The sequence below is a fragment of the Trichosurus vulpecula genome, chromosome 6 (assembly GCF_011100635.1).
Source record: "Trichosurus vulpecula isolate mTriVul1 chromosome 6, mTriVul1.pri, whole genome shotgun sequence".
Taxonomy (NCBI): Eukaryota; Metazoa; Chordata; class Mammalia; order Diprotodontia; family Phalangeridae; genus Trichosurus; species Trichosurus vulpecula.
The window spans coordinates 162,746,075-162,762,476 of NC_050578.1; positions in this window are offsets into that span (position 1 = coordinate 162,746,075).

Sequence of the window (16,402 nt, forward strand, 5' to 3'; positions counted from 1 at the left end):
AGTTCTGTGATCCAGATCACAGGAACTCAGTGGGAAAGGATGATTCTTTATATGGTACTAATATTAACCAGTTCTTGGACAAAGTTGCCTCTGTTTTGTAATTAATTACAGTGTTTGTGGGTATCCTAGAGCAAAGAGCTCAGCTGGCATTTCTTGCTGTAGGACTGCACTGGGAAGCAGGCCTCTGCCACTGGCAATGCTGCATGTGTGTCTTAACATTCACGGTCAATGCTTATGGTTGAGCAGCTGGGATTTGAAATACTTTCACCTAAATCATAAGAGCAGCTGAAAAGTCCGTGCCATCTGCTGCAGGTGCACACTTAAATCACCAAAAATTAATCAAATACATATTTAAGCCCATTATCAAAACTTTGTGCAAGGCAAGGTCTCAAACTGTCATATTTCATTTACAATTGACTAATAGTTCAAATTATATATCCCTGGACTAAATAGCTGGTATTTTATTTGTATGAAGGATAACATATTTCATAACACAAATATCGTAGCTGTATCTTTTTTTACTATGGATTCTTGATCACATAGAAATATTATTCAAACTCTACGGAAGTTGGTGGACTGATACACGTTGACTTTTCATCTTGTCTATCTGGGATAGACACATTCAGCAGCTACAGAAAATTCCATATGTCCATTATAAGTGATTTCATGTGACCATTACAAATGGTCTTCAGTCATTCAACAATAATTCAGTAAACAACTCATGTAGATTTTCCTGATGTTGTTCTCTCTCAGTTCTGATCCTACTTGTCTGGCTGCTTCTTCTCAGTTCCTTGCTGAATATTCATCCATATCTCATACACACACATACACACACACACACGTGTCCCCAGGGGATTCAGCTATCATCTCTATGTATATAATTCTTGATTATATACAGCCCTAGTGCATTGCCCACTTGTTTTGGACATGTTGAACTGTATACTTCATAGACATCTCCAACAGAACTCTTTATCTTCCCCTCCCCACCCAAATCTCCTCTCTTGCTAACTTTCTTATTAATGTCATGGGCACCATTATCCTCTCAATCAACAGGTTCCCAACCTTGGTATCATCCTGTACTCTCATTTATGCCATATAGTTTATCTATTGTCAAATTTTGTCATCGTTCCTTCACATCCTTCATATGTCCTGTTTCTCATCACCTCCCACTTGGATTATTGTAATAGCTTCTAATTGTTCTCTATTCCCCAAGTATTTCTTCACTCTAATAAACCCTTCACTCAGCAGACAAAGTGATTTTCCTATTGGCAGAATCAAGCTATTGGTAGAATCTCAGGTGGTATGGTGAAGAGAAGTGAAAATGGTAAGTGGTGGAAGAGCCATTTTAGACAATGAACTTTTTTTCTCCATGAATCAAAAAACATTGATAGCCTGTGACCCACTAGGCCCTAAATAAATGGAAAAAATCTACCTCTTTTGCTTTGTGCTTGCCCATTTGACACAGGAAAGAAATCTGCACCTTCCACAAGGAGAGATGTTTCTAATGCAGTTCATTTCATTTCCATTCTATTCTATTCCATTTAATAAACTAATAACCTCCTTTTCAAGACAAGGAACTAGTCCTTCCTAACGAAAGGGGTAGTACAAGCAGTTGGAAATGGTTAGGTACAATTATGAACACCCAGAGGGGTGAACTCCATCACTATTTAATTGATTTGTTCAAAATATAACACAATAACACCATAAACACCCAGAAATTTGATGGATATGCTCCAACATAGTGTTTAGCCCCCCTCTAATATAAAATATATATTCTGTCAATCTTATGAACCCTCTCTCTTTACTTGTTAAAGAGAATATTGGCCACCAAAGGGGAACTATCAAGAAACAAGCACTATGTATTCTCCATTGGCTGTATCCCAGAGCTGTAACTAGAGTAGGACCACCAAGGCTTTGCACTAGGTGCCAAGTTTAGAGGGTACTGTATTTTTAACAGTATTTTTTATAATTACATGTAAAGACAAATTTTAACATTCATTTAAAAATTTTGAGTTCCAAATGTTCTCCCTCCCTTCCTTACCCTCTCTAAGATGATAAGCAATTTTAAATAGGTTATATATGTGCAATCATGCAAACTACATTTCCATATTAGTCATGTTGCGGAAGAAGAAACAGACCAAAAGAGAAAAAAATACAGAAAAATTAAGGTGAAAACAGTATGCTTCAATCTGCATTCAGATGCTATCAGCTCTTTCTCTGGCTGTGGATGGCACTTTTCCTCATGAGACCTTTGAAATTGTCTTGGATCATTGTGTTGCTGGGAATAGCTCAGTCATTCATAGCTGATCATCGTACAATGTTGCTATTACTATGTACAATGTTCTCCTGGTTCTGCTCACTTCACTTTGCGTAGAGAGTACTGTATTGCCAGATTTGGAGCAAGTCCTGAGTCCTTTGGGGGAATAGAAGCAATGACTGAGCACCTAATTCACAAGAATAATTAGTTAAAATAGGTAGGCACCAGATATCGGGCCATCTTAACTCACTATATCTTGTGCTCCCAGAACTCAGTTGCTATAGCTTCAAATTGATGTCTAAGAGGCTCTATACCCTTCATCTCCCCATCCCAGCTTCTCATCACTGATGGTCTGAGTAGTGCCATTTGTGGTATTTGACCTTAAGAAGGGAATTCCTAGCTATGACTGTGTAAGCCCCTACTTACCTTGCTTGGCACATGAACACAATTACCAAAGGAATTCAAGAAAGAGCATTTTGTTTACTTGTTAAATAGCACAGTGAGAGACTGTCATAGTATACAAGATGGGGATGTATATGGCTCCATTGTAGAATTTAAACACCTCATTTAACCTATGGAGTCTCTGTAGTTATAAGATCTGAGGAATGATTTTGTGTTGTAAACAGACTATTAATAAGGTGAGGTGACCAGTGCATGGAGATAAAACCAAGAGGTCAGCCTTTGTTTTGTTTAGAAATTAGTTTATCCTCTAGAGCAGGGTTTCTTAACTTCCTATGTCTTGCTGTCACCCAGGTTCATACCAATTACTATTCCCTATTTCTAAATTCCTAAATCCAATTAGGTGGCAAGTCCTTCTCCAGCTCATTTTACAGATGAGGAAACTGAGGCAAACAGGGTTGAGTGACTTGCCCAGCATCACACAACTGATGAGTGTCTGAGGCCAGATTTGAACTCAGGAAAATGAGTCTTCCTGACTTTACGTCTGGTGCTCTATCTACTTCGCCACCTAGCTGTTCATATCTCCTAGCTATCTCAGTCTTATTGTAATAAGTGGGTCTCTAAGCAAGGGCTATGATAAAGTAACACTGTAAAAAAACACAGAAGATATGGAAGTCATAAGATATTATCATCATAATAGCAATAGCTGATGTTCATTAAATTCTTTATGGCCACAAAGACTTTACATACCCAGTAGTTCTTTGGATTTTCACAAGATCCCTGTGAGGCAGGTAGCCCAAGTGCTATTGTTCCCATTTTTAGACCTTTTACAGGAAGCCTTTCCCCTGGCCCTTTCTATTCTAGTGCCCTCCCTCTATTGATAATTGCCATCTCTGGCAATTTGGGCAATTGCCACTCAAGACCCTTGGCTTTGTCACTGGATTTTCATGATGCTGGAGAAGATAGTGAAGCCGATGACTTTGTGCAATCCTGCCTCACTTAAATCCAATTCACTCTCATTGCCCTCATGATGTCATTGGTCCTCTTTGAGAATAAAGGACAATCAACAAGTACTACCACTTCATCTTCTACACCACCTTTCCTAACTCTTCAGTTTCATTCAGGTCCTTATCATCTTTCACCTGGACTACTGTAACATCCTTCTAAATAGTTTTCCTCCAATCACTTCCCTTCTATCTCCATCCTCCACAGAGCTGCCAAGCCAATGTTTTCCTAAAACATAGATCTGACCATTTCATACTTCTACCCAAAAATATCAACGGCTTCTTATTGTCTTTTAGATAAAAGACAAAATCCTCCACATGCCTTTGGAAGACTCCAGGTGGAACTCTGAATGATTGGAAGGGGTGGCCACATCAATAAGATTACAGAGCCTTTGAAGTACAAGATTTGCCATGAATCTTAAACAAACAATGCATACTTACTACATGTACATATATGTATACATATACCTATATATACATATATAACAAATGGATTATGAATTTTAAAAAAAATTGCAATGCAGTAAGATATACACTAACCAAATATTTATCTTAGTAAGATAGAATTCTTGAGGTTATCCCACATCAGGACCACATTTAATACATGCTTTGTGTTCCCCTCCCCTTTAGTGAGTACTCAGTACTTGAGCACACACAAGGAAATGAATACTTTTAAAATTGAACCAAAGAGATTGTGGTATCTTGTAATTTCCTTAATTTTCCTTAAAATAAGTTTCTACTTCGTAACACTATACCTGTATATATGAATGTAGGAGACATGGGCAGTGGAATTGAATCTGTGTTGCTTCTCATTTCATTTCTCAGAGTTGCTTTAAAAACACCAATCCAAATGTTATCTTTTTAACTCAGAAATTGTCTTTTTTTCTCACAAAATAGTGTGTTTGGGGAGGGGGGAACACCAATCCTATTAATTTGAGCATTATTTGGATAAGTGACAGCTTGCCTGTATATATAGCATCAATGCAACTTTACCCACAAGTTAGTTGTCCTCTGCAAATAGTATATGAGTCTTTGCTAGATCAGCTGGCATTAAGCATATTTTTACTTCCTCTAATTGCACATTGCATGTGAATATCGTTCGGACTTCTGGAATTAATATGTAGCATGGAATTTTCCTAGCAGAGTGAGGAAAATCTTGTCTAAAATGAATTTGAATAACAAATATATCTTGTCTGAAGTCAAGAGTGCTCAGGGATGCTGCCTAATGATCATGCTGTCATGTAATTTCAAGCAATGACACCTGAGATGGCATTTCCAGGAATCACAGCACAAGCCCAGCCAGTGAGGCTGATTAGCTCAAGGAGCTGTTGCAGGTGCTCATACCAAAGCAAACAAAATATTGTACAGTGCAGGTGGCAACCATAACTAATGCAAGATCCTGAGCAAGACTGGCTTCTGGGTTCCTAAAGATATGAGAGCTACTGACAGAAAATGGACAGATTTGGGAATTGTGACCACTTGACTTCACATATTTCCAGTACAAACAACACTGAATATCAGACAGCGTCACGTTATGGCAAAAGCAAAGAAACTGGGGAGTCAGAAGACCTAGGTTTGAGTTCCAGCCCTGCTCTGTACTAGCTATGTGACCTTGAGCAGATACTTACCCCTCTAAACCTTCTTTCATACTTTCTAAAATGAGGAGACTGGACAAGATCATCTCTAAATCCTATGGCACTCTTACTGTTGTGGCTTTTAATCATGTAGTTCTTGGCCAGGACTCAAGAGTAGAGCTGGGAGTAAAGCTAGGGTGCATGTTGTCCCTCATATGCAGTGGATGAAGGAGAACTTCCCATACATAGGAAATCTTCCCCATTCTTGCTTTTCTCCTTCTCTCCATGCTCCAATCAAAGTAAAATGGCAGAAGCTACTGGAATTGCTGATACCTAAATCTGCCTGTGACTCATTTTCTACCACTTGCAGCGCCTTCAAATTATCACCAAGCCATTGACATTGTGATGAGTGACATTCTTTTTTAAAAAGCATATGAACAGATTGATGAAGAAATGTGACAAAAACATTCCAGGCAGAGGATTAGCATAAGCAAAGGTACAATGGTAGGAAAACCAATGAAAGATGCACTCCAGAGAAAGGAATAGCAGCTTGGGGATCAGTTTCATGATACAATGAAACAGATAGGACTAATCTAGTCACTGGACAACCTTGGATGCCAAAGTAATAAGGTTACATTCAATAACAATAAGTTTTGAGAATGCAAAAGTTTCTTAAGCAGGTGAATGGCATGATGAAGATAATGCCTAAGTAAGTTAATCTAGAATTTGTGTGTAGAAAGCACTGGAGTTTGAAGGGGAAAAAAACTCTTCTCTGGGCCATCTTCAGATTATAGTACGCTTGGAGATTGTGGGAAGAATAGCCGGTCACCTTCCATCGTATGATATGATTTAATATACTTAATCATCATAAAGAAGAAGATGGTAGGAGAGTATTCGGGGGACCTAAATAAGCTCAAGTTACCTAATGTTGATGAATTACATTGAGAGTATTGGAAAACTTGGTAATGTGCATGCTAAACTCTTTCTAGTCTTTGAAGAAGTATAGAACATGATGGGAAGACCACAAGACTAGAACAATTATTCCAATTTTCAAAAAGAAGATGTATTTTACCAACCCTAGACTAGCTAGTTTGATGAAAATCACTAACAAAGCTATGGAATAGCCTGTTATATAATTAGTTTGTGAGCACTTATGAAAAGGATAAAAATCCTATGTCTATCATAAATTCATTAAAAATAAATCATCTATTTATTAAAGAAAAAGAGATAATTTCAACTGCTTGAAATTGAAAAACTTCCATGAACAATGTTGATGCGATTAGGATAAGGAGTGATGCTGTGAATTGGGGAAAAAGCCTTTGTAAAAAAATATCTCTGATAAGGGTCTGACATCCAAAATGTATATAGACAATGAGGTGCTTGAATACAAGACCTGCTTTGCCCTTTCTTCGTATCTTCAGCAATTATCATAGTGCTTGGAACTTAGAAGGTGATTAATAAATTCTTGCTTGATTGATAGGTAACTAAGAAAAATACATGACATACCTGAAATATGTACATCCATACTCTTTTCTTTTGCTTTTGCAAGGAAATTAGTTTGAATAAAGTCATAGCAGCTGATGGTATGTGTACTATCTTCCCCAAAAAGGACTCCAAAACAGAGCAGCTAGAGAAATAATGCCAAGAATAAGAACCCCAGAGAAAGGCTTAGAGGCGAATGGTACCAAATCTTCTCCAATCATTCTCACGCTCTCCACAGGGATCAGCAGAAAGAGGGGCTGATAATAAGTACAAGAGATGTGGGATTTCATTTCTCTTAAACCCTGAAAGATGGTTCAGAATCCTTTATGGTCTCTGAAATTTCTAATACGGATTCTCAGTTTCAAATGTCAGTTTCTACAAAAGCCCTTGCCCTCAATTGGGTTACACTCTGTTTATGCAAGACACACAAAAATCCTGATCCCACCCAGATGACAGAAGCAGTGGGCAAGCACGCCAGAAGCTCATCCCAGAGCTAACTAGGCACTGTTCCTATTTTGGCCCCACCTGACCCCCATAAGGAATTCATTGACAGACTTTATTGGTCTTGATGTGACCCATAGAACAAATAACTAGATTCTTAAGATAGAAGATCTCATTTAACTTTTAATACTAAATATAAAATCACAGAAACATCCATGAATTCATGCTTTTTCAAGGCCTCAGATTTTTTTTCACACTTCCCTGCCAGGTTCATCTTGGAAAACTTCTACCTATCATAAACAGAAGATTACAGTGAACACATCAATGAAATCCAATGCTTTCTCTTTTTTCTTCATTGAAAATTTTTCATTATTTGGACAGCATCAATAGTTTCACACTGAACAATCACAATCTGAAAAGCTACGGGATGACAGTACTTAACAAAAGAATGCTTTACTTAGGTAGTGTAATGGCTGGGCTACTATTCTCCATACATGTGGAAAATAAATTTGGACTCTGCTGCAAGGGTAAGAAAATATCTTCTCCTCATGAATAGTACATGAGTGGGCAGATGCACAAATTTATACAGAGGATAATGATTTTTTTATAAATGATCAGTATTGCATTGTTAGTTCTATAAATGGATTGTCATTAGGGTATTTCAAGTTTAACTCAATACTAGCATAACCTTATTGAAAAGAAGAGTTAGTCATTCTATTCTGCAATGTGATTTCATACATTTGTACTAGAAAAGAAAGCTTAAACTCAAAAATTGATTTCTACATGCATGAACTGGAAAAAAATCAGCACACATTATTTACAGATGGGGCCTAACAAGTGTGTGAATGTGCAGTTATTCAATCAGATTCGAATTTTAACTATATGATCATTAGTTACATGACCATTCCCTATCCCACCTGAGACTCTTTAAGAAGTGTGGGGTAAAGATAAAGGGAGAGAGATAACTGGGACTAGAAACAGACTAGAAAGATAAGAGGAGAAATTCATAATCTAATGGGTAGAAGAGCTGTGAGATTGCTTTTTCATAGCTAATGGGAAAGGGAGTATTTCATTTCCAGGTCAGTGAATCAGGAGGACTCTAGATCTATTATATAGTCTTTGTAAAAGTTTTGTATGTCATTCACCATCTCTGGTTTCCAGCTACACAACTCCTATTGCATTTAGCCCTTTCCTTTTCACTAGAAACAAACAAATAGGAAATGTTAGCTAGTATTATTCTGAAACAATGGGATTTATTTGCATGGTGCCTTTCACAGGCACCACCACATATTAACTTCAGTTCTTAAGGGCTCTATAACATCATTGGGATGGCCACTCCCTCCACTGATACAGACAGCAAACCCTGCATGCTTCAGTATGAAACAATCATCAAATATATTTTAAGGTCTTACTATGTGCTCGACAGTATGCTAAGTCCTAGAAATAGAAGGGCAGAAGCAAAACAATTATTTTGTCTTTACGAAGCTCATATTCTAACAGGGGAGACAATAGGCACATATATAAGTAATATATAAAACACATACAAAGTTCATAAAAGTTAACTTCAATAAGAAATAGGACACTAGAATTTGGGGGAACCAGGAAAGACCATATGCAAAATGTGGTGCTAGAGCTGAGCCTTGATGGAAATCAAATCAGAGATTCCAGTAAGTAAAAGTGAAGAGGAGGATTCCAAATAATGGGGACAAGTGGTGTTCATGAAAAAAGTTAATCCATTAATGGTCAACACTTTGGTGATGAGTCTGTCAGAATTAACCAAGGTTGGTCCTCATATGATAAATGCAGTCTATTGCTGGACCCATTCTCAGAACCATTCCCAGAATGATGGAGTCTTTGAGGATTTATGCTTTTCTGCCATTTGTCAGAGTAGGACTCTGAAGAAGACTTTACATGTAGTAGGGGTTTGATAAATATTTGTTGAATTGAGGAACTGATGGAAAAGTATCTTAAATGGAAGAAATAGAAATGACACAAATAGCTAATTATTCCTCATGAAAAACAAAACAAAGCAAAACAAAACAAACAAATAAAACCTAAGCATTATAGGGAAGATGACAACAACTAGCATTTTTGTAGTGCCTACTAACATGCCCAGCATGGTTCTAAGTGTTTTACAAATGTTAAATCATTTGATCTTCACAACAACCCTAGAAGGTCAGTACTATGATTTTCTTCATTTTATAGACAAGGAAATAAAAGTAGACAGAAGTTAAGTGACTTGTCAGGGGTCACACAGCTAGGAAATGCATGAAATTTGAACTCAGGTCTTCCTAACTCCAAGCGCAGCGTTCATCTACCATGCCACCTAGCTATCTTGCACAAATGAGCTGGTAATATGATTGTAGGAAGGTTCAAGATGCCAGAATGAGGATTATTAAAAATACAGAAGAGTAGTAAAAGAAAGGAATAGAAAGTTCTGTTTATTACACAGAGCAGCCCTCATTATAGAAATTATTTAACATCTAACATCATTATTAGAGTCTTCTAGGATAGTAGACATTTGCCTGGTAGCCCTAACCAGTGGATAATCTCCTACAGTCCAGTTGCCCCTTGGTTAGAGAGGGGAAGAGGTTGGTCAGAAGCAGGGATACAATTTCACTCATTTTTTTCTTGTTTAAAGTAGACTAGCCTTGGAAAACATTGGCTCTTACCCCATCCTGAGTATCCAGTCTAGCAGACTGAAGGATGTGCTTACAACAGTTACTGAAAGCAATGGGAAATTATTTGTATAAGATGGACGTTAGGATCAGGCCAGGCACTTCAAACTTGTTTCAACAGATTGCAGGCTTGTCTGTTTCTGGTAGATAGTGATTTTGCTGAAACACATCTTAATTCTGGGGGTGGTGAGGCAGGTGGGATGTGAAATGTCTTTGCTTTCTCATTTACATATTTCAAGTATTTCAGGAATGGTTAGTTATGCCAGGGCAGCCTTCCTGTGCTCTATTTAACATACAATTTTGAATATAAGGGAATTATAACACTGGATTCCAAAGATGAAAACTGAATTTGAACTGTGTGAATTTGTAAGATCTCTATTGTGTGGCATCTAGCACTTCCCTCCCTAGAGGCTAAACCTGCCATTTCTGTGATATACCATAGCCCAATATCTTCTGGGCTGGCACACAGGAGTTAAAGTCCTAAAGCTACTGTAAGGTCTCCATGGTTACAAGGGAGCGTGAGCCACATCTCTGTACCCAGAATAGCTAGGATGTTTTGGGTTTCTTTTTTTTCCTCCAACTGAAATTGAATACCACTCAGACTGCATTTGCAGAATGACAAACTCAATTGTGAATGACACATTTATATTTCGATATAAACAGAATACTTTTAAATCACTTTGAGGAAGCAATGAAGAGGACAAAGGCAGATACTTATTATCCAAGGCCATAATCCAGAGTGTGAGATGAGGAGGTCAACTGTTCAATTATAGATTTAATAAGTAGAAGAGAAAAGGGGGGAGGGCTAATCTTTCACAGGAAATAGGAAAATGAATGAGCTGAAAGCCATAAATGTGTTGGGTGTGCAGTACTATCCAAAGAGTACGGGATATACCCATTCTTCCAGGGTTTTGAATCTGTTAGTTAAGTGTATTCATGGATTCCCAGAATAAAATAAGGAATTTCGCATTTTCTCTCTTTAAACGGATGTTTTTTTCTCCCTCCCTTCACAGCCCAATATTCAAAACCAGCACTTTCCATCTAGAGCTTCTTGGCTGTATCTGTTTGACAGCTTGAAGTAAAGCACTGAAGCTAAAATGGATTTGGATCTGAGTGTGCCCTCTATTCTACAGCATTTGGCATACCAAGCAGCTTAGGATGTGGATTTGCATTTCTTTATAGACTTGTAGAGTGCAGTGAGCAAAACCTTTACCTGCTATGGAGCATGCCCAATAAGAATCTCAACGTAAAAGGAAAAGTAAACAGAGGAGGAAGAGAAGTGGTGCATTGAATTCAATAGAAAATGAATCAGAAAATCAGAGAAGATAAAGAATTACATAGAGGGGAGAGGGCAAGGAAGAAGTTAGGGGAACACCCAAGTCTAAAAACTTAACAACCACCATTGAGATCAAATTGCAAGGCAGCAGAAGCCAAACAAAAATCTAATTAACTCTTTCAAAATAAACATCTTCCACCATAAGTCCCCATTGTCTGGTCTGGCAAACTAAGTCATGAATGGGACAGCAATTTGATTCAAATTAAGGAAAATTTACTAAGAGCTTATGGGCTATAAAACTATACATACCCTTTGACCCAGCAATACAACTGCTAGGTTTGTATCCCCAAGGGAGCAAAGAAAAGGAGAAAGGACTAATTAGTATAAAAATATTTATGAAAGCTCTCTTTGTGGTGGCAAAGAACTGGAGATTGCAGAGACACCCATAAATTGGGGAATGGCTGAACAAGTTGTATATGTTCATGATGAAATACTATTGTGCTATATGAAATGCTGAGCAGGACAGTTTCAGAAAAACTTGGGAAAACTTTTATGAACCCATACAAAGCAAAGTGAGCAGAATCAGGATAACATTATACACAGCAATAGCACCATTATAAGCATGATCTACTGTGAAAGACTTAGCTAGTCTGATCAAGACAATGATCCAAGACAATTTGAAATGCCCCATGAGAAAAAAATGCTATCTTCCTCCAGAGAGAGCACTGAAGAACTCTGAAGGCAGCTGTAAATTACATATATATATATATACATATATATATATATATATATACACATACATATATACATACATACATATACACACATATATATTATACACACATATTCATATAAAACTTTATTGGAGGGGTTCTGTGTGTGTTTTCTTTTGAAAAATGGCTAATATGGAAATATATTTTGCATGACTCCACATATATAATCAATATCAAATTGCTTGATTTTTCAAGGAGGGAGGAGGGTCACCAAGGAAGGAGAGAATTTGGAACTCAAAATTTTAAAAAATAAATGCTAAAATTTTTTGCATGCAGTTGGGCATAAACAAAATAAAAATATACACTGACTACTAATTCCCAGAGATTTTGCTAGGTACTAGAGAAACAAAGACATACATGACAACAGTCCTTGCCTTCAAGAAGTTTACATTCTGCTGAGGGTAAGCCATATACACAAAGATACAGGATGTAAATATAAAAGACATCCTTTATAAATAACAGTAATTTAAGTAAGCACCAGCAGTTGGGAAATCACAAAAAGTAAGAGGTAGCACTTGAATTTGATCTTGAATGAAACCAGAAATTCTAAAAGACGTAAGTAAGGAACAAGAGCATTCCAGACTTTGCAAAGGGAAGAGTTTGGGAGATGGAATGTCATTTGTAGGAAATATATTTGTCCATTTGCTTCAACAATGGAATATGTAAGGGAAAATAATAGAAAATAAGACTAGAAAGGTAGGTTGGAACCATGGGCTTTATATATCAAATAAAGGATTTTGTATTTTGTCCTAGATTCAACAGAAAGTCACTGAAGCATCTAGGAGAACGACAGGGTCAAAAAAGGTGTATTATATCCAGCAGACTCCAGATATAATCAACAGAATAACTATACCTTCATTAATTACTTGTAACCTACTCCCTTGGCAGTCTTGTAGCAGGAAGTAGCAGAGGTCAAGAGGATATAATTGGAGCCTTTACAATACTGCAATCTGAGGAACTCCAAGCAGTCACTCATGGTTAATTTGACCTGATTTCACCTGGATGAAAAATATTTGAGGCAGTGTGATTTTTTCCCACTCCCACAAGAACTGCAGCCCCTTGGAAGGAATCTGGAACTAGTCAGTAGAAGATAGATGGATTCTTTTGATAGCCATAATGTATTTCATGCCTATAAACCCACCTTAATCACTTCCCAACTGGGGAATGGTTCTGTTGGGATGGTATATATAAGAGATCAGGAATTAGAGTAGTCAAGACCTGAGTTCAAATCCTGCTTCATATACATAGGACCTCTGTGATCCTGGGGAAATCACCTGACCTCTCAGTCTCAGTTTCTTCATTGTAAAAGAGGGGTGATAATGCACCTACAACACAGGGCTCTTATGAAGTCCAAATGTGACCACATGTGTAAAATGTTTTGCAGACCTCAAAGTATTAAATAAATACTGCTTATTTCTTGTTGTTGTTATTCAGAGGGTAAGTGTTAATGATTTACGGTCAACTTGGAATGAGATCTCCAGAAGAATACCAGGGAATCTATACTTGACTCTATGTTAACATTTTTTTCCTTGTCTGTGACCTGGATAAAATCACAGCTACGAATATGATATGTTCATCTAATTTTCAAGTGACACAAATCTGGGAGATAGTTAGTACACTGGATGATAGAGTCAATATGCAAAAGGATCTTGGTAAGCTAGAGCATATGGACTAAATCTAATAAAATAAACTTCATTAGAGATAAATGTAAATTCTTGCACTTAGTTACTAAAAATCAATTTTACAAGATGGGATAGTAGTGTTTAGATAGGAGTTGACCTGAAATAGTGGCTTCAGGCTCAATACGGGTCAAGGGTGAGGTTGTAGTTAATACAAGCTAATGTAATCTGGCACCACATTTAAATCAAAAGCTTCCAGTAATGAAGAACTGATAGTCCTACTGTATTCTGATCTCTTCAGGAGTGGTGTGTGCGGTTCTGGGCACCATGGTTCATGAAGGACATTGCGAAGCAGGAAGCACCCAGAGGAGGACAACTAGAATGGTAAAGGGTCTCATGTACACATCACATGAAGTTTGTAAGGGGTGCACTGGTAAATGTTTAAAAACTAGCTTTTGTGGGTGGGGGGGGGAATTTTTCAATTCACACTAAAATTTTAACAGAAGTGGTTGTGTTTTACTTGGAAAAGGGAAGACTCAGGGTAACCATGACATCTGTCTTCAAGTATTTGAAGGACTGTGATGAGGATGAGGAACAGGTTCTGCTGGAAAGGTACAACTATGATTCCTGCGTAGCTTATTTCCTGATGCAACTCATCTGTATTTCTCGTGTATATACTGAGTAAGCTACAGGCTGCAAAAATGAAACATTACCAAAGAATACATATTATTTGATATATTGAGGTTGTAGCATACAAAGATCATTCAGTCTCTGGATAATCAGAGTTTTACATTCAAAAAGATCCAAAGGAATCAGTAGAATTGCTAGTTGACCCAGAGTAGTCTGTTCTGTGTCCAAGCTAGCTTTGGGTGGAGGGTTAATTCAAGTACCCCATATTACAGACTAGTCTATTCAAAGCATGAGTCCTTAAGAACCAACTCTACTTCCCAGAATAACCCTATAACACTCCAATAACTATAGAAGAGATGGAGAACTGACTCACCTACTTGCATGTTAGTCCACATCCTGATCATGCCTTCTAACATGTTAGGGAGTCATATAGACATTCTTTCACCCGGATGTAAATACCTTGTAGCAGAATTCTGGGAGCAGTCACAGCTCCAAAGCCAGAACAAGTTCTTAGAGTACAGACTTGCATCGTAATTTGACCATACATTTGTATTTGCACTCACCTATTGGTTGTGTTTACCTTTCTACTAGCTGATAGCTCTGTGGAAAAGCGTTCGTGTTCATAATGCATCCTGGTTGATCTAAAATTTTCATCTTTCCATAAGGCAGTTAGAATGGAATAATGAAAGGAACAATGGAACCAATTGGAATCAGGAGATGTGAGTTCCAGTCCTCAATTTTACTACTAATCAGCACAGTGGATAGAGCAAAAGACCTGGGGTCAGGAAGAGTTGAGTTCAAATCCAGCCTCAGACACTTACTACCTGTGTGACCATGAGCAAGTGACTTACTATTTCATTTGCTTTTCCTCCTATAGAAATAGTGTTAGGTCACTACTATTATCCTAAATCAATAAAGGGAAACTGAGAGGCCATTTAATATCCAGCATAAAAGATCATTGGATCATAGGAGCCTGGAGTATAAGAGAACTCATAGATTACCTCAGAGAATTCTCACTTTCACCATGGCCCATGAATGATAACCCAGTTTCTGCTAGAGACCTCCAAAAGAAAACTCATTTTCAACACAAAGTTTTATATTTCTGAAGAAATATAATTGTTAAACTTTTAAAATTTTCCTTTAGATTGAGCTAAAATTTCTTTTGAGTTACTGGTCTAGTCATGCTACTTGGGAGAAAGCATAATAATTCTAATTCCCCTTCCACTGTTCCTATATTTGAACAATTATCATAAACCTCTTAAGTCTTCTCTTTCCTAGCCTAAGAATCCTCAATTTTTCAAATCCATGCTTGAATTTTATTTTAACAGATTTAGCCTATCATTTTAGTTTTTAATCTTTTTAAATTAAATTTAGATTTATTTTATAAGCATTTATCATTTTAAATCATGCCAACCAATGTTTTAGAATCACATCATTTCATAGTTAGAATATGCCTCAATATACAGCTTATTTAAAGAAATCCCTTCTTCATCATATCTAATTAGTGGCCAACTAGCCTTCTTTTGAAGATTTCCAAAAGGAGGAACCAACTATACCTCTTGAGAGGTATCTCTAATCTCATTCTACTTTTGGATAGATCTAATATTAATGAAATGTTTTTATAAAAAGACTAAATTTGCTCTTTGCAACTTATACCTATTGCCCCTAGTTCTACCTTCTTAGAAAAGCAAAACAAGACTAACCCCTCTTTCACATGACATGATTTCAATAATTGAAAACAGTGAGCATATGCCGCCTAAGTCAATTTAGCCCGGATAGTACTAAGTTGAGGCCATTTGCTAACCTGGTTGCCCTCTTCTGGGTATATGATAGGTTATCTATGTCCTTCTTAAAACTGTGGCATCCAGAACTAAATGCAACACTCCAGATGATATCTAACCAAGTTAGATTACAGCAGCAGATTTTTTTTAAAATTCTGGATTCTTTGCTTCTCTAAATATAGCATAATATGGCGTTAGCTTTCTGGCATCCAGACCACACTGCTTACTCATACTGAGTTTGCAATTCACTAAAACCTTTATATTGTCTAGACATGATTCGTCTACCTCATACTTGGGAGATTCATTTTCTGAACCAAATCCAAAACTTTAAGTTCATCATTATCATATTGATCAAATTGTATCCTACTTGATTAAAGCCTATCTTACCCATTTAGGGCTCCCTCCTAATCAGATCATCTACAAATTTAATTAGCATGACATCTATGTCTTTAAATCACTGATAAAAATGTGGAACAGAACAGGGTGGA